The sequence below is a fragment of the Coregonus lavaretus genome (genome assembly GCF_964263955.1).
Source record: "Coregonus lavaretus genome assembly, chromosome: 29".
NCBI lineage: Eukaryota > Metazoa > Chordata > Actinopteri > Salmoniformes > Salmonidae > Coregonus > Coregonus lavaretus.
Genome location: NC_140016.1, coordinates 15,838,474 through 15,859,597, shown reverse-complemented (window position 1 = coordinate 15,859,597; position 21,124 = coordinate 15,838,474).

Sequence of the window (21,124 nt, the reverse complement as noted above, 5' to 3'; positions counted from 1 at the left end):
GTACAACCTGGTTTATCCTGTGTAGTAATCATATGGACAAACATCTAGTAGGTAAGTAAAGTATAACCTGGTTTATCCGGTGTAGTAATCATATGGGCAAACATCTAGTAGGTAAATAAAGTATAACCTGGTTTATCCTGTGTAGTAATCATATGGACAAACATCTAGTGGCTAAGTAAAGTATAACCTGGTTTATGCTGTGTAGTAATCATATGGACAAACATCTAGTAGGTCAGTAAAGTATAACCTGGTTTATCCTGTGTAGTAATCATATGGACAAACATCTAGTAGGTAAGTAAAGTATAACCTGGTTTATCCTGTGTAGTAATCATATGGACAAACATCTAGTAGGTAAGTAAAGTATAACCTGGTTTATCCGGTGTAGTAATCATATGGGCAAACATCTAGTAGGTCAATAAAGTATAACCTGGTTTATCCTGTGTAGTAATCATATGGACAAACATCTAGTAGGTAAATAAAGTATAACCCTGTTTATCCGGTGTAGTAATCATATTGACAAACATCTAGTAGGTAAGTAAAGTATAACCTGGTTTATCCTGTGTAGTAATCATATGGACAAACATCTAGCAGGTAAGTAAAGTATAACCTGGTTTATCCTGTGTAGTAATCATATGGACAAACATCTAGTAGGAAAGTAAAGTATAACCTGGTTTATCCTGTGTAGTAATCATATGGACACACATCTAGTGGGTAAGTAAAGTATAACCTGGTTAATCCTTTGTAGTAATCATATGGACAAACATCTAGTAGGTAAATAAAGTATAACCTGGTTTATCCTGTGTAGTAATCATATGGACAAACATCTAGTAGGTAAATAAAGTATAACCTGGTTTATCCGGTGTAGTAATCATATGGACAAACATTTAGTAGGTAAATAAAGTATAACCTGGTTTGTCCGGTGTAGTAATCATATGGACAAACATCTAGTAGGTAAGTAAAGTATAACCTGGTTTATCCTGTGTAGTAATCATATGGACAAACATTTAGTAGGTAAATAAAGTCTAACCTGGTTTATCCGGTGTAGTAATCATATTGACAAACATCTAGTAGGTAAGTAAAGTATAACCTGGTTTATCCTGTGTAGTAATCATATGGACAAACATCTAGTAGGTAAGTAAAGTATAACCTGGTTTATCCTGTGTAGTAATCATATGGACAAACATCTAGTAGGTAAGTAAAGTATAACCTGGTTTTTCCTGTGTAGTAATCATTGGGACAAACATCTAGTGGGTAAGTAAAGTATAACCTGGTTTATCCGGTGTAGTAATCATATGGGCAAACATCTAGTAGGTAAATAAAGTATAACCTGGTTTATCCTGTGTAGTAATCATATGGACAAACATCTAGTGGGTAAGTAAAGTATAACCTGGTTTATCCTGTGTAGTAATCATATGGACAAACATCTAGTAGGAAAGTAAAGTATAACCTGGTTTATCCTGTGTAGTAATCATATGGACAAACATCTAGTGGGTAAGTAAAGTATAACCTGGTTAATCCTTTGTAGTAATCATATGGACAAACATCTAGTAGGTAAATAAAGTATAACCTGGTTTATCCTGTGTAGTAATCATATGGACAAACATCTAGTAGGTAAATAAAGTATAACCTGGTTTATCCGGTGTAGTAATCATATGGACAAACATCTAGTGGGTAAGTAAAGTATATCCTGATTTATCCGGTGTAGTAATCATATGGGCAAACATCTAGTAGGTAAGTAAAGTATAACCTGGTTTATCCTGTGTAGTAATCATATGGACAAACATCTAGTGGGTAAGTAAAGTATAACCTGGTTTATCCGGTGTAGTAATCATACGGACAAACATCTAGTAGGTAAATAAAGTATAACCTGGTTTATCCGGTGTAGTAATCATATGGACAAACATCTAGTGGGTAAGTAAAGTATAACCTGGTTTATCCGGTGTAGTAATCATATGGACAAACATCTACTGGGTAAGTAAAGTATAACCTGGTTTATCCGGTGTAGTAATTATATGGGCAAACATCTAGTAGGTAAATAAAGTATAACCTGGTTTATCCTGTGTAGTAATCATATGGACAAACATCTAGTAGGTAAGTAAAGTATAACCTGGGTTATCCTGTGTAGTAATCATATGGACAAACATCTAGTAGGTCAGTAAAGTATAACCTGGTTTATCCTGTGTAGTAATCATATGGACAAACATCTAGTAGGTAAGTAAAGTATAACCTGGTTTATCCTGTGTAGTAATCATATGGACAAACATCTAGTGGGTAAGTAAAGTATAACCTGGTTAATCCTTTGTAGTAATCATATGGACAAACATCTAGTAGGTAAGTAAAGTATAACCTGGTTTATCCTGTGTAGTAATCATATGGACAAACATCTAGTGGGTAAGTAAAGTATAACCTGGTTTATCCGGTGTAGTAATCATATGGACAAACATCTAGTGGGTAAGTAAAGTATAACCTGGTTTATCCTGTGTAGTAATCATATGGACAAACATCTAGTAGGTAAGTAAAGTATAACCTGGTTTATCCTGTGTAGTAATCATATGGACAAACATCTAGTGGGTAAGTAAAGTATAACCTGGTTAATCCTTTGTAGTAATCATATGGACAAACATCTATTAGGTCAATAAAGTATAACCTGGTTTATCCTGTGTAGTAATCATATGGGCAAACATCTAGTACGTAAATAAAGTATAACCTGGTTTATCCTGTGTAGTAATCATATGGACACACATCTAGTGGCTAAGTAAAGTATAACCTGGTTTATGCTGTGTAGTAATCATATGGACAAACATCTAGTAGGTCAGTAAAGTATAACCTGGTTTATCCTGTGTAGTAATCATATGGACAAACATCTAGTAGGTAAGTAAAGTATAACCTGGTTTATCCTGTGTAGTAATCATATGGACAAACATCTAGTAGGTAAGTAAAGTATAACCTGGTTTATCCGGTGTAGTAATCATATGGGCAAACATCTAGTAGGTCAATAAAGTATAACCTGGTTTATCCTGTGTAGTAATCATATGGACAAACATCTAGAAGGTAAATAAAGTATAACCTGGTTTATCCGGTGTAGTAATCATATTGACAAACATCTAGTAGGTAAGTAAAGTATAACCTGGTTTATCCTGTGTAGTAATCATATGGACAAACATCTAGCAGGTAAGTAAAGTATAACCTGGTTTATCCTGTGTAGTAATCATATGTACAAACATCTAGTAGGAAAGTAAAGTATAACCTGGTTTATCCTGTGTAGTAATCATATGGACACACATCTAGTGGGTAAGTAAAGTATAACCTGGTTAATCCTTTGTAGTAATCATATGGACAAACATCTAGTAGGTAAATAAAGTATAACCTGGTTTATCCTGTGTAGTAATCATATGGACAAACATCTAGTAGGTAAATAAAGTATAACCTGGTTTATCCGGTGTAGTAATCATATGGACAAACATTTAGTAGGTAAATAAAGTATAACCTGGTTTGTCCAGTGTAGTAATCATATGGACAAACATCTAGTAGGTAAGTAAAGTATAACCTGGTTTATCCTGTGTAGTAATCATATGGACAAACATTTAGTAGGTAAATAAAGTCTAACCTGGTTTATCCGGTGTAGTAATCATATTGACAAACATCTAGTAGGTAAGTAAAGTATAACCTGGTTTATCCTGTGTAGTAATCATATGGACAAACATCTAGTAGGTAAGTAAAGTATAACCTGGTTTATCCTGTGTAGTAATCATATGGACAAACATCTAGTAGGTAAGTAAAGTATAACCTGGTTTTTCCTGTGTAGTAATCATTGGGACAAACATCTAGTGGGTAAGTAAAGTATAACCTGGTTTATCCGGTGTAGTAATCATATGGGCAAACATCTAGTAGGTAAATAAAGTATAACCTGGTTTATCCTGTGTAGTAATCATATGGACAAACATCTAGTGGGTAAGTAAAGTATAACCTGGTTTATCCTGTGTAGTAATCATATGGACAAACATCTAGTAGGAAAGTAAAGTATAACCTGGTTTATCCTGTGTAGTAATCATATTGACAAACATCTAGTGGGTAAGTAAAGTATAACCTGGTTAATCCTTTGTAGTAATCATATGGACAAACATCTAGTAGGTAAATAAAGTATAACCTGGTTTATCCTGTGTAGTAATCATATGGACAAACATCTAGTAGGTAAATAAAGTATAACCTGGTTTATCCGGTGTAGTAATCATATGGACAAACATCTAGTGGGTAAGTAAAGTATATCCTGATTTATCCTGTGTAGTAATCATATGGGCAAACATCTAGTAGGTAAGTAAAGTATAACCTGGTTTATCCTGTGTAGTAATCATATGGACAAACATCTAGTGGGTAAGTAAAGTATAACCTGGTTTATCCGGTGTAGTAATCATATGGACAAACATCTAGTAGGTAAATAAAGTATAACCTGGTTTATCCGGTGTAGTAATCATATGGACAAACATCTAGTGGGTAAGTAAAGTATAACCTGGTTTATCCGGTGTAGTAATCATATGGACAAACATCTAGTGGGTAAGTAAAGTATAACCTGGTTTATCCGGTGTAGTAATTATATGGGCAAACATCTAGTAGGTAAATAAAGTATAACCTGGTTTATCCTGTGTAGTAATCATATGGACAAACATCTAGTAGGTAAGTAAAGTATAACCTGGGTTATCCTGTGTAGTAATCATATGGACAAACATCTAGTAGGTCAGTAAAGTATAACCTGGTTTATCCTGTGTAGTAATCATATGGACAAACATCTAGTAGGTAAGTAAAGTATAACCTGGTTTATCCTGTGTAGTAATCATATGGACAAACATCTAGTGGGTAAGTAAAGTATAACCTGGTTAATCCTTTGTAGTAATCATATGGACAAACATCTAGTAGGTAAATAAAGTATAACCTGGTTTATCCTGTGTAGTAATCATATGGACAAACATCTAGTAGGTAAATAAAGTATAACCTGGTTTATCCGGTGTAGTAATCATATGGACAAACATCTAGTGGGTAAGTAAAGTATATCCTGATTTATCCTGTGTAGTAATCATATGGGCAAACATCTAGTAGGTAAGTAAAGTATAACCTGGTTTATCCTGTGTAGTAATCATATGGACAAACATCTAGTGGGTAAGTAAAGTATAACCTGGTTTATCCGGTGTAGTAATCATATGGACAAACATCTAGTAGGTAAATAAAGTATAACCTGGTTTATCCGGTGTAGTAATCATATGGACAAACATCTAGTGGGTAAGTAAAGTATAACCTGGTTTATCCGGTGTAGTAATCATATGGACAAACATCTAGTGGGTAAGTAAAGTATAACCTGGTTTATCCGGTGTAGTAATTATATGGGCAAACATCTAGTAGGTAAATAAAGTATAACCTGGTTTATCCTGTGTAGTAATCATATGGACAAACATCTAGTAGGTAAGTAAAGTATAACCTGGGTTATCCTGTGTAGTAATCATATGGACAAACATCTAGTAGGTCAGTAAAGTATAACCTGGTTTATCCTGTGTAGTAATCATATGGACAAACATCTAGTAGGTAAGTAAAGTATAACCTGGTTTATCCTGTGTAGTAATCATATGGACAAACATCTAGTGGGTAAGTAAAGTATAACCTGGTTAATCCTTTGTAGTAATCATATGGACAAACATCTAGTATGTAAGTAAAGTATAACCTGGTTTATCCTGTGTAGTAATCATATGGACAAACATCTAGTGGGTAAGTAAAGTATAACCTGGTTTATCCTGTGTAGTAATCATATGGACAAACATCTAGTAGGTCAGTAAAGTATAACCTGGTTTATCCTGTGTAGTAATCATATGGACAAACATCTAGTAGGTAAGTAAAGTATAACCTGGTTTATCCTGTGTAGTAATCATATGGACAAACATCTAGTGGGTAAGTAAAGTATAACCTGGTTAATCCTTTGTAGTAATCATATGGACAAACATCTAGTAGGTAAGTAATGTATAACCTGGTTTATCCTGTGTAGTAATCATATGGACAAACATCTAGTGGGTAAGTAAAGTATAACCTGGTTTATCCTGTGTAGTAATCATATGGACACACATCTAGTGGGTAAGTAAAGTATAACCTGGTTAATCCTTTGTAGTAATCATATGGACAAACATCTAGTAGGTAAATAAAGTATAACCTGGTTTATCCTGTGTAGTAATCATATGGACAAACATCTAGTAGGTAAATAAAGTATAACCTGGTTTATCCGGTGTAGTAATCATATGGACAAACATTTAGTAGGTAAATAAAGTATAACCTGGTTTGTCCAGTGTAGTAATCATATGGACAAACATCTAGTAGGTAAGTAAAGTATAACCTGGTTTATCCTGTGTAGTAATCATATGGACAAACATTTAGTAGGTAAATAAAGTCTAACCTGGTTTATCCGGTGTAGTAATCATATTGACAAACATCTAGTAGGTAAGTAAAGTATAACCTGGTTTATCCTGTGTAGTAATCATATGGACAAACATCTAGTAGGTAAGTAAAGTATAACCTGGTTTATCCTGTGTAGTAATCATATGGACAAACATCTAGTAGGTAAGTAAAGTATAACCTGGTTTTTCCTGTGTAGTAATCATTGGGACAAACATCTAGTGGGTAAGTAAAGTATAACCTGGTTTATCCGGTGTAGTAATCATATGGGCAAACATCTAGTAGGTAAATAAAGTATAACCTGGTTTATCCTGTGTAGTAATCATATGGACAAACATCTAGTGGGTAAGTAAAGTATAACCTGGTTTATCCTGTGTAGTAATCATATGGACAAACATCTAGTAGGAAAGTAAAGTATAACCTGGTTTATCCTGTGTAGTAATCATATTGACAAACATCTAGTGGGTAAGTAAAGTATAACCTGGTTAATCCTTTGTAGTAATCATATGGACAAACATCTAGTAGGTAAATAAAGTATAACCTGGTTTATCCTGTGTAGTAATCATATGGACAAACATCTAGTAGGTAAATAAAGTATAACCTGGTTTATCCGGTGTAGTAATCATATGGACAAACATCTAGTGGGTAAGTAAAGTATATCCTGATTTATCCTGTGTAGTAATCATATGGGCAAACATCTAGTAGGTAAGTAAAGTATAACCTGGTTTATCCTGTGTAGTAATCATATGGACAAACATCTAGTGGGTAAGTAAAGTATAACCTGGTTTATCCGGTGTAGTAATCATATGGACAAACATCTAGTAGGTAAATAAAGTATAACCTGGTTTATCCGGTGTAGTAATCATATGGACAAACATCTAGTGGGTAAGTAAAGTATAACCTGGTTTATCCGGTGTAGTAATCATATGGACAAACATCTAGTGGGTAAGTAAAGTATAACCTGGTTTATCCGGTGTAGTAATTATATGGGCAAACATCTAGTAGGTAAATAAAGTATAACCTGGTTTATCCTGTGTAGTAATCATATGGACAAACATCTAGTAGGTAAGTAAAGTATAACCTGGGTTATCCTGTGTAGTAATCATATGGACAAACATCTAGTAGGTCAGTAAAGTATAACCTGGTTTATCCTGTGTAGTAATCATATGGACAAACATCTAGTAGGTAAGTAAAGTATAACCTGGTTTATCCTGTGTAGTAATCATATGGACAAACATCTAGTGGGTAAGTAAAGTATAACCTGGTTAATCCTTTGTAGTAATCATATGGACAAACATCTAGTAGGTAAATAAAGTATAACCTGGTTTATCCTGTGTAGTAATCATATGGACAAACATCTAGTAGGTAAATAAAGTATAACCTGGTTTATCCGGTGTAGTAATCATATGGACAAACATCTAGTGGGTAAGTAAAGTATATCCTGATTTATCCTGTGTAGTAATCATATGGGCAAACATCTAGTAGGTAAGTAAAGTATAACCTGGTTTATCCTGTGTAGTAATCATATGGACAAACATCTAGTGGGTAAGTAAAGTATAACCTGGTTTATCCGGTGTAGTAATCATATGGACAAACATCTAGTAGGTAAATAAAGTATAACCTGGTTTATCCGGTGTAGTAATCATATGGACAAACATCTAGTGGGTAAGTAAAGTATAACCTGGTTTATCCGGTGTAGTAATCATATGGACAAACATCTAGTGGGTAAGTAAAGTATAACCTGGTTTATCCGGTGTAGTAATTATATGGGCAAACATCTAGTAGGTAAATAAAGTATAACCTGGTTTATCCTGTGTAGTAATCATATGGACAAACATCTAGTAGGTAAGTAAAGTATAACCTGGGTTATCCTGTGTAGTAATCATATGGACAAACATCTAGTAGGTCAGTAAAGTATAACCTGGTTTATCCGGTGTAGTAATCATATGGACAAACATCTAGTAGGTAAGTAAAGTATAACCTGGTTTATCCTGTGTAGTAATCATATGGACAAACATCTAGTGGGTAAGTAAAGTATAACCTGGTTAATCCTTTGTAGTAATCATATGGACAAACATCTAGTATGTAAGTAAAGTATAACCTGGTTTATCCTGTGTAGTAATCATATGGACAAACATCTAGTGGGTAAGTAAAGTATAACCTGGTTTATCCTGTGTAGTAATCATATGGACAAACATCTAGTAGGTCAGTAAAGTATAACCTGGTTTATCCTGTGTAGTAATCATATGGACAAACATCTAGTAGGTAAGTAAAGTATAACCTGGTTTATCCTGTGTAGTAATCATATGGACAAACATCTAGTGGGTAAGTAAAGTATAACCTGGTTAATCCTTTGTAGTAATCATATGGACAAACATCTAGTAGGTAAGTAATGTATAACCTGGTTTATCCTGTGTAGTAATCATATGGACAAACATCTAGTGGGTAAGTAAAGTATAACCTGGTTTATCCGGTGTAGTAATCATATGGACAAACATCTAGTGGGTAAGTAAAGTATAACCTGGTTAATCCTTTGTAGTAATCATATGGACAAACATCTAGTAGGTCAATAAAGTATAACCTGGTTTATCCTGTGTAGTAATCATATGGGCAAACATCTAGTACGTAAATAAAGTATAACCTGGTTTATCCTGTGTAGTAATCATATGGACAAACATCTAGTGGCAAAGTAAAGTATAACCTGGTTTATGCTGTGTAGTAATCATATGGACAAACATCTAGTAGGTCAGTAAAGTATAACCTGGTTTATCCTGTGTAGTAATCATATGGACAAACATCTAGTAGGTAAGTAAAGTATTACCTGGTTTATCCTGTGTAGTAATCATATGGACAAACATCTAGTAGGTAAGTAAAGTATAACCTGGTTTATCCGGTGTAGTAATCATATGGGCAAACATCTAGTAGGTCAATAAAGTATAACCTGGTTTATCCTGTGTAGTAATCATATGGACAAACAATTAGTAGGTAAATAAAGTATAACCTGGTTTATCCTTTGTAGTAATCATATGGACAAACATCTAGTATGTAAGTAAAGTATAACCTGGTTTATCCTGTGTAGTAATCATATGGACAAACATCTAGTGGGTAAGTAAAGTATAACCTGGTTTATCCTGTGTAGTAATCATATGGACAAACATCTAGTAGGTCAGTAAAGTATAACCTGGTTTATCCTGTGTAGTAATCATATGGACAAACATCTAGTAGGTAAGTAAAGTATAACCTGGTTTATCCTGTGTAGTAATCATATGGACAAACATCTAGTGGGTAAGTAAAGTATAACCTGGTTAATCCTTTGTAGTAATCATATGGACAAACATCTAGTAGGTAAGTAAAGTATAACCTGGTTTATCCTGTGTAGTAATCATATGGACAAACATCTAGTGGGTAAGTAAAGTATAACCTGGTTTATCCGGTGTAGTAATCATATGGACAAACATCTAGTGGGTAAGTAAAGTATAACCTGGTTAATCCTTTGTAGTAATCATATGGACAAACATCTAGTAGGTCAATAAAGTATAACCTGGTTTATCCTGTGTAGTAATCATATGGGCAAACATCTAGTACGTAAATAAAGTATAACCTGGTTTATCCTGTGTAGTAATCATATGGACAAACATCTAGTGGCTAAGTAAAGTATAACCTGGTTTATGCTGTGTAGTAATCATATGGACAAACATCTAGTAGGTCAGTAAAGTATAACCTGGTTTATCCTGTGTAGTAATCATATGGACAAACATCTAGTAGGTAAGTAAAGTATTACCTGGTTTATCCTGTGTAGTAATCATATGGACAAACATCTAGTAGGTAAGTAAAGTATAACCTGGTTTATCCGGTGTAGTAATCATATGGGCAAACATCTAGTAGGTCAATAAAGTATAACCTGGTTTATCCTGTGTAGTAATCATATGGACAAACAATTAGTAGGTAAATAAAGTATAACCTGGTTTATCCGGTGTAGTAATCATATTGACAAACATCTAGTAGGTAAGTAAAGTATAACCTGGTTTATCCTGTGTAGTAATCATATGGACAAACATCTAGGTGGTAAGTAAAGTATAACCTGGTTTATCCTGTGTAGTAATCATATGGACAAACATCTAGTAGGAAAGTAAAGTATAACCTGGTTTATCCTGTGTAGTAATCATATGGACACACATCTAGTGGGTAAGTAAAGTATAACCTGGTTAATCCTTTGTAGTAATCATATGGACAAACATCTAGTAGGTAAATAAAGTATAACCTGGTTTATCCTGTGTAGTAATCATATGGACAAACATCAAGTAGGTAAATATAGTTTAACCTGGTTTATCCGGTGTAGTAATCATATGGACAAACATTTAGTAGGTAAATAAAGTATAACCTGGTTTGTCCGGTGTAGTAATCATATAGACAAACATCTAGTAGGTAAGTAAAGTATAACCTGGTTTATCCTGTGTAGTAATCATATGGACAAACATTTAGTAGGTAAATAAAGTCTAACCTGGTTTATCCGGTGTAGTAATCATATTGACAAACATCTAGTAGGTAAGTAAAGTATAACCTGGTTTATCCTGTGTAGTAATCATATGGACAAACATCTAGTAGGTAAGTAAAGTATAACCTGGTTTATCCTGTGTAGTAATCATATGGACAAACATCTAGTAGGTAAGTAAAGTATAACCTGGTTTTTCCTGTGTAGTAATCATTCGGACAAACATCTAGTGGGTAAGTAAAGTATAACCTGGTTTATCCGGTGTAGTAATCATATGGGCAAACATCTAGTAGGTAAATAAAGTATAACCTGGTTTATCCTGTGTAGTAATCATATGGACAAACATCTAGTGGGTAAGTAAAGTATAACCTGGTTTATCCTGTGTAGTAATCATATGGACAAACATCTAGTAGGAAAGTAAAGTATAACCTGGTTTATCCTGTGTAGTAATCATATGGACAAACATCTAGTGGGTAAGTAAAGTATAACCTGGTTAATCCTTTGTAGTAATCATATGGACAAACATCTAGTAGGTAAATAAAGTATAACCTGGTTTATCCTGTGTAGTAATCATATGGACAAACATCTAGTAGGTAAATAAAGTATAACCTGGTTTATCCGGTGTAGTAATCATATGGACAAACATCTAGTGGGTAAGTAAAGTATATCCTGATTTATCCGGTGTAGTAATCATATGGGCAAACATCTAGTAGGTAAGTAAAGTATAACCTGGTTTATCCTGTGTAGTAATCATATGGACAAACATCTAGTGGGTAAGTAAAGTATAACCTGGTTTATCCGGTGTAGTAATCATATGGACAAACATCTAGTAGGAAAGTAAAGTATAACCTGGTTTATCCTGTGTAGTAATCATATGGACAAACATCTAGTGGGTAAGTAAAGTATAACCTGGTTAATCCTTTGTAGTAATCATATGGACAAACATCTAGTAGGTAAATAAAGTATAACCTGGTTTATCCTGTGTAGTAATCATATGGACAAACATCTAGTAGGTAAATAAAGTATAACCTGGTTTATCCGGTGTAGTAATCATATGGACAAACATCTAGTGGGTAAGTAAAGTATATCCTGATTTATCCGGTGTAGTAATCATATGGGCAAACATCTAGTAGGTAAGTAAAGTATAACCTGGTTTATCCTGTGTAGTAATCATATGGACAAACATCTAGTGGGTAAGTAAAGTATAACCTGGTTAATCCTTTGTAGTAATCATATGGACAAACATCTAGTAGGTAAATAAAGTATAACCTGGTTTATCCTGTGTAGTAATCATATGGACAAACATCTAGTAGGTAAATAAAGTATAACCTGGTTTATCCGGTGTAGTAATCATATGGACAAACATCTAGTGGGTAAGTAAAGTATATCCTGATTTATCCTGTGTAGTAATCATATGGGCAAACATCTAGTAGGTAAGTAAAGTATAACCTGGTTTATCCTGTGTAGTAATCATATGGACAAACATCTAGTGGGTAAGTAAAGTATAACCTGGTTTATCCGGTGTAGTAATCATATGGACAAACATCTAGTAGGTAAATAAAGTATAACCTGGTTTATCCGGTGTAGTAATCATATGGACAAACATCTAGTGGGTAAGTAAAGTATAACCTGGTTTATCCGGTGTAGTAATCATATGGACAAACATCTAGTGGGTAAGTAAAGTATAACCTGGTTTATCCGGTGTAGTAATTATATGGGCAAACATCTAGTAGGTAAATAAAGTATAACCTGGTTTATCCTGTGTAGTAATCATATGGACAAACATTTAGTAGGTAAATAAAGTATAACCTGGTTTGTCCAGTGTAGTAATCATATGGACAAACATCTAGTAGGTAAGTAAAGTATAACCTGGTTTATCCTGTGTAGTAATCATATGGACAAACATTTAGTAGGTAAATAAAGTCTAACCTGGTTTATCCGGTGTAGTAATCATATTGACAAACATCTAGTAGGTAAGTAAAGTATAACCTGGTTTATCCTGTGTAGTAATCATATGGACAAACATCTAGTAGGTAAGTAAAGTATAACCTGGTTTATCCTGTGTAGTAATCATATGGACAAACATCTAGTAGGTAAGTAAAGTATAACCTGGTTTTTCCTGTGTAGTAATCATTGGGACAAACATCTAGTGGGTAAGTAAAGTATAACCTGGTTTATCCGGTGTAGTAATCATATGGGCAAACATCTAGTAGGTAAATAAAGTATAACCTGGTTTATCCTGTGTAGTAATCATATGGACAAACATCTAGTGGGTAAGTAAAGTATAACCTGGTTTATCCTGTGTAGTAATCATATGGACAAACATCTAGTAGGAAAGTAAAGTATAACCTGGTTTATCCTGTGTAGTAATCATATTGACAAACATCTAGTGGGTAAGTAAAGTATAACCTGGTTAATCCTTTGTAGTAATCATATGGACAAACATCTAGTAGGTAAATAAAGTATAACCTGGTTTATCCTGTGTAGTAATCATATGGACAAACATCTAGTAGGTAAATAAAGTATAACCTGGTTTATCCGGTGTAGTAATCATATGGACAAACATCTAGTGGGTAAGTAAAGTATATCCTGATTTATCCTGTGTAGTAATCATATGGGCAAACATCTAGTAGGTAAGTAAAGTATAACCTGGTTTATCCTGTGTAGTAATCATATGGACAAACATCTAGTGGGTAAGTAAAGTATAACCTGGTTTATCCGGTGTAGTAATCATATGGACAAACATCTAGTAGGTAAATAAAGTATAACCTGGTTTATCCGGTGTAGTAATCATATGGACAAACATCTAGTGGGTAAGTAAAGTATAACCTGGTTTATCCGGTGTAGTAATCATATGGACAAACATCTAGTGGGTAAGTAAAGTATAACCTGGTTTATCCGGTGTAGTAATTATATGGGCAAACATCTAGTAGGTAAATAAAGTATAACCTGGTTTATCCTGTGTAGTAATCATATGGACAAACATCTAGTAGGTAAGTAAAGTATAACCTGGGTTATCCTGTGTAGTAATCATATGGACAAACATCTAGTAGGTCAGTAAAGTATAACCTGGTTTATCCTGTGTAGTAATCATATGGACAAACATCTAGTAGGTAAGTAAAGTATAACCTGGTTTATCCTGTGTAGTAATCATATGGACAAACATCTAGTGGGTAAGTAAAGTATAACCTGGTTAATCCTTTGTAGTAATCATATGGACAAACATCTAGTAGGTAAATAAAGTATAACCTGGTTTATCCTGTGTAGTAATCATATGGACAAACATCTAGTAGGTAAATAAAGTATAACCTGGTTTATCCGGTGTAGTAATCATATGGACAAACATCTAGTGGGTAAGTAAAGTATATCCTGATTTATCCTGTGTAGTAATCATATGGGCAAACATCTAGTAGGTAAGTAAAGTATAACCTGGTTTATCCTGTGTAGTAATCATATGGACAAACATCTAGTGGGTAAGTAAAGTATAACCTGGTTTATCCGGTGTAGTAATCATATGGACAAACATCTAGTAGGTAAATAAAGTATAACCTGGTTTATCCGGTGTAGTAATCATATGGACAAACATCTAGTGGGTAAGTAAAGTATAACCTGGTTTATCCGGTGTAGTAATCATATGGACAAACATCTAGTGGGTAAGTAAAGTATAACCTGGTTTATCCGGTGTAGTAATTATATGGGCAAACATCTAGTAGGTAAATAAAGTATAACCTGGTTTATCCTGTGTAGTAATCATATGGACAAACATCTAGTAGGTAAGTAAAGTATAACCTGGGTTATCCTGTGTAGTAATCATATGGACAAACATCTAGTAGGTCAGTAAAGTATAACCTGGTTTATCCTGTGTAGTAATCATATGGACAAACATCTAGTAGGTAAGTAAAGTATAACCTGGTTTATCCTGTGTAGTAATCATATGGACAAACATCTAGTGGGTAAGTAAAGTATAACCTGGTTAATCCTTTGTAGTAATCATATGGACAAACATCTAGTATGTAAGTAAAGTATAACCTGGTTTATCCTGTGTAGTAATCATATGGACAAACATCTAGTGGGTAAGTAAAGTATAACCTGGTTTATCCTGTGTAGTAATCATATGGACAAACATCTAGTAGGTCAGTAAAGTATAACCTGGTTTATCCTGTGTAGTAATCATATGGACAAACATCTAGTAGGTAAGTAAAGTATAACCTGGTTTATCCTGTGTAGTAATCATATGGACAAACATCTAGTGGGTAAGTAAAGTATAACCTGGTTAATCCTTTGTAGTAATCATATGGACAAACATCTAGTAGGTAAGTAATGTATAACCTGGTTTATCCTGTGTAGTAATCATATGGACAAACATCTAGTGGGTAAGTAAAGTATAACCTGGTTTATCCGGTGTAGTAATCATATGGACAAACATCTAGTGGGTAAGTAAAGTATAACCTGGTTAATCCTTTGTAGTAATCATATGGACAAACATCTAGTAGGTCAATAAAGTATAACCTGGTTTATCCTGTGTAGTAATCATATGGGCAAACATCTAGTACGTAAATAAAGTATAACCTGGTTTATCCTGTGTAGTAATCATATGGACAAACATCTAGTGGCAAAGTAAAGTATAACCTGGTTTATGCTGTGTAGTAATCATATGGACAAACATCTAGTAGGTCAGTAAAGTATAACCTGGTTTATCCTGTGTAGTAATCATATGGACAAACATCTAGTAGGTAAGTAAAGTATTACCTGGTTTATCCTGTGTAGTAATCATATGGACAAACATCTAGTAGGTAAGTAAAGTATAACCTGGTTTATCCGGTGTAGTAATCATATGGGCAAACATCTAGTAGGTCAATAAAGTATAACCTGGTTTATCCTGTGTAGTAATCATATGGACAAACAATTAGTAGGTAAATAAAGTATAACCTGGTTTATCCTTTGTAGTAATCATATGGACAAACATCTAGTATGTAAGTAAAGTATAACCTGGTTTATCCTGTGTAGTAATCATATGGACAAACATCTAGTGGGTAAGTAAAGTATAACCTGGTTTATCCTGTGTAGTAATCATATGGACAAACATCTAGTAGGTCAGTAAAGTATAACCTGGTTTATCCTGTGTAGTAATCATATGGACAAACATCTAGTAGGTAAGTAAAGTATAACCTGGTTTATCCTGTGTAGTAATCATATGGACAAACATCTAGTGGGTAAGTAAAGTATAACCTGGTTAATCCTTTGTAGTAATCATATGGACAAACATCTAGTAGGTAAGTAAAGTATAACCTGGTTTATCCTGTGTAGTAATCATATGGACAAACATCTAGTGGGTAAGTAAAGTATAACCTGGTTTATCCGGTGTAGTAATCATATGGACAAACATCTAGTGGGTAAGTAAAGTATAACCTGGTTAATCCTTTGTAGTAATCATATGGACAAACATCTAGTAGGTCAATAAAGTATAACCTGGTTTATCCTGTGTAGTAATCATATGGGCAAACATCTAGTACGTAAATAAAGTATAACCTGGTTTATCCTGTGTAGTAATCATATGGACAAACATCTAGTGGCTAAGTAAAGTATAACCTGGTTTATGCTGTGTAGTAATCATATGGACAAACATCTAGTAGGTCAGTAAAGTATAACCTGGTTTATCCTGTGTAGTAATCATATGGACAAACATCTAGTAGGTAAGTAAAGTATTACCTGGTTTATCCTGTGTAGTAATCATATGGACAAACATCTAGTAGGTAAGTAAAGTATAACCTGGTTTATCCGGTGTAGTAATCATATGGGCAAACATCTAGTAGGTCAATAAAGTATAACCTGGTTTATCCTGTGTAGTAATCATATGGACAAACAATTAGTAGGTAAATAAAGTATAACCTGGTTTATCCGGTGTAGTAATCATATTGACAAACATCTAGTAGGTAAGTAAAGTATAACCTGGTTTATCCTGTGTAGTAATCATATGGACAAACATCTAGGTGGTAAGTAAAGTATAACCTGGTTTATCCTGTGTAGTAATCATATGGACAAACATCTAGTAGGAAAGTAAAGTATAACCTGGTTTATCCTGTGTAGTAATCATATGGACACACATCTAGTGGGTAAGTAAAGTATAACCTGGTTAATCCTTTGTAGTAATCATATGGACAAACATCTAGTAGGTAAATAAAGTATAACCTGGTTTATCCTGTGTAGTAATCATATGGACAAACATCAAGTAGGTAAATATAGTTTAACCTGGTTTATCCGGTGTAGTAATCATATGGACAAACATTTAGTAGGTAAATAAAGTATAACCTGGTTTGTCCGGTGTAGTAATCATATAGACAAACATCTAGTAGGTAAGTAAAGTATAACCTGGTTTATCCTGTGTAGTAATCATATGGACAAACATTTAGTAGGTAAATAAAGTCTAACCTGGTTTATCCGGTGTAGTAATCATATTGACAAACATCTAGTAGGTAAGTAAAGTATAACCTGGTTTATCCTGTGTAGTAATCATATGGACAAACATCTAGTAGGTAAGTAAAGTATAACCTGGTTTATCCTGTGTAGTAATCATATGGACAAACATCTAGTAGGTAAGTAAAGTATAACCTGGTTTTTCCTGTGTAGTAATCATTCGGACAAACATCTAGTGGGTAAGTAAAGTATAACCTGGTTTATCCGGTGTAGTAATCATATGGGCAAACATCTAGTAGGTAAATAAAGTATAACCTGGTTTATCCTGTGTAGTAATCATATGGACAAACATCTAGTGGGTAAGTAAAGTATAACCTGGTTTATCCTGTGTAGTAATCATATGGACAAACATCTAGTAGGAAAGTAAAGTATAACCTGGTTTATCCTGTGTAGTAATCATATGGACAAACATCTAGTGGGTAAGTAAAGTATAACCTGGTTAATCCTTTGTAGTAATCATATGGACAAACATCTAGTAGGTAAATAAAGTATAACCTGGTTTATCCTGTGTAGTAATCATATGGACAAACATCTAGTAGGTAAATAAAGTATAACCTGGTTTATCCGGTGTAGTAATCATATGGACAAACATCTAGTGGGTAAGTAAAGTATATCCTGATTTATCCGGTGTAGTAATCATATGGGCAAACATCTAGTAGGTAAGTAAAGTATAACCTGGTTTATCCTGTGTAGTAATCATATGGACAAACATCTAGTGGGTAAGTAAAGTATAACCTGGTTTATCCGGTGTAGTAATCATATGGACAAACATCTAGTAGGAAAGTAAAGTATAACCTGGTTTATCCTGTGTAGTAATCATATGGACAAACATCTAGTGGGTAAGTAAAGTATAACCTGGTTAATCCTTTGTAGTAATCATATGGACAAACATCTAGTAGGTAAATAAAGTATAACCTGGTTTATCCTGTGTAGTAATCATATGGACAAACATCTAGTAGGTAAATAAAGTATAACCTGGTTTATCCGGTGTAGTAATCATATGGACAAACATCTAGTGGGTAAGTAAAGTATATCCTGATTTATCCGGTGTAGTAATCATATGGGCAAACATCTAGTAGGTAAGTAAAGTATAACCTGGTTTATCCTGTGTAGTAATCATATGGACAAACATCTAGTGGGTAAGTAAAGTATAACCTGGTTAATCCTTTGTAGTAATCATATGGACAAACATCTAGTAGGTAAATAAAGTATAACCTGGTTTATCCTGTGTAGTAATCATATGGACAAACATCTAGTAGGTAAATAAAGTATAACCTGGTTTATCCGGTGTAGTAATCATATGGACAAACATCTAGTGGGTAAGTAAAGTATATCCTGATTTATCCTGTGTAGTAATCATATGGGCAAACATCTAGTAGGTAAGTAAAGTATAACCTGGTTTATCCTGTGTAGTAATCATATGGACAAACATCTAGTGGGTAAGTAAAGTATAACCTGGTTTATCCGGTGTAGTAATCATATGGACAAACATCTAGTAGGTAAATAAAGTATAACCTGGTTTATCCGGTGTAGTAATCATATGGACAAACATCTAGTGGGTAAGTAAAGTATAACCTGGTTTATCCGGTGTAGTAATCATATGGACAAACATCTAGTGGGTAAGTAAAGTATAACCTGGTTTATCCGGTGTAGTAATTATATGGGCAAACATCTAGTAGGTAAATAAAGTATAACCTGGTTTATCCTGTGTAGTAATCATATGGACAAACATCTAGTAGGTAAGTAAAGTATAACCTGGGTTATCCTGTGTAGTAATCATATGGACAAACATCTAGTAGGTCAGTAAAGTATAACCTGGTTTATCCTGTGTAGTAATCATATGGACAAACATCTAGTAGGTAAGTAAAGTATAACCTGGTTTATCCTGTGTAGTAATCATATGGACAAACATCTAGTGGGTAAGTAAAGTATAACCTGGTTAATCCTTTGTAGTAATCATATGGACAAACATCTAGTATGTAAGTAAAGTATAACCTGGTTTATCCTGTGTAGTAATCATATGGACAAACATCTAGTGGGTAAGTAAAGTATAACCTGGTTTATCCTGTGTAGTAATCATATGGACAAACATCTAGTAGGTCAGTAAAGTATAACCTGGTTTATCCTGTGTAGTAATCATATGGACAAACATCTAGTAGGTAAGTAAAGTATAACCTGGTTTATCCTGTGTAGTAATCATATGGACAAACATCTAGTGGGTAAGTAAAGTATAACCTGGTTAATCCTTTGTAGTAATCATATGGACAAACATCTAGTAGGTAAGTAATGTATAACCTGGTTTATCCTGTGTAGTAATCATATGGACAAACATCTAGTGGGTAAGTAAAGTATAACCTGGTTTATCCGGTGTAGTAATCATATGGACAAACATCTAGTGGGTAAGTAAAGTATAACCTGGTTAATCCTTTGTAGTAATCATATGGACAAACATCTAGTAGGTCAATAAAGTATAACCTGGTTTATCCTGTGTAGTAATCATATGGGCAAACATCTAGTACGTAAATAAAGTATAACCTGGTTTATCCTGTGTAGTAATCATATGGACAAACATCTAGTGGCAAAGTAAAGTATAACCTGGTTTATGCTGTGTAGTAATCATATGGACAAACATCTAGTAGGTCAGTAAAGTATAACCTGGTTTATCCTGTGTAGTAATCATATGGACAAACATCTAGTAGGTAAGTAAAGTATTACCTGGTTTATCCTGTGTAGTAATCATATGGACAAACATCTAGTAGGTAAGTAAAGTATAACCTGGTTTATCCGGTGTAGTAATCATATGGGCAAACATCTAGTAGGTCAATAAAGTATAACCTGGTTTATCCTGTGTAGTAATCATATGGACAAACAATTAGTAGGTAAATAAAGTATAACCTGGTTTATCCTTTGTAGTAATCATATGGACAAACATCTAGTATGTAAGTAAAGTATAACCTGGTTTATCCTGTGTAGTAATCATATGGACAAACATCTAGTGGGTAAGTAAAGTATAACCTGGTTTATCCTGTGTAGTAATCATATGGACAAACATCTAGTAGGTCAGTAAAGTATAACCTGGTTTATCCTGTGTAGTAATCATATGGACAAACATCTAGTAGGTAAGTAAAGTATAACCTGGTTTATCCTGTGTAGTAATCATATGGACAAACATCTAGTGGGTAAGTAAAGTATAACCTGGTTAATCCTTTGTAGTAATCATATGGACAAACATCTAGTAGGTAAGTAAAGTATAACCTGGTTTATCCTGTGTAGTAATCATATGGACAAACATCTAGTGGGTAAGTAAAGTATAACCTGGTTTATCCGGTGTAGTAATCATATGGACAAACATCTAGTGGGTAAGTAAAGTATAACCTGGTTAATCCTTTGTAGTAATCATATGGACAAACATCTAGTAGGTCAATAAAGTATAACCTGGTTTATCCTGTGTAGTAATCATATGGGCAAACATCTAGTACGTAAATAAAGTATAACCTGGTTTATCCTGTGTAGTAATCATATGGACAAACATCTAGTGGCTAAGTAAAGTATAACCTGGTTTATGCTGTGTAGTAATCATATGGACAAACATCTAGTAGGTCAGTAAAGTATAACCTGGTTTATCCTGTGTAGTAATCATATGGACAAACATCTAGTAGGTAAGTAAAGTATTACCTGGTTTATCCTGTGTAGTAATCATATGGACAAACATCTAGTAGGTAAGTAAAGTAT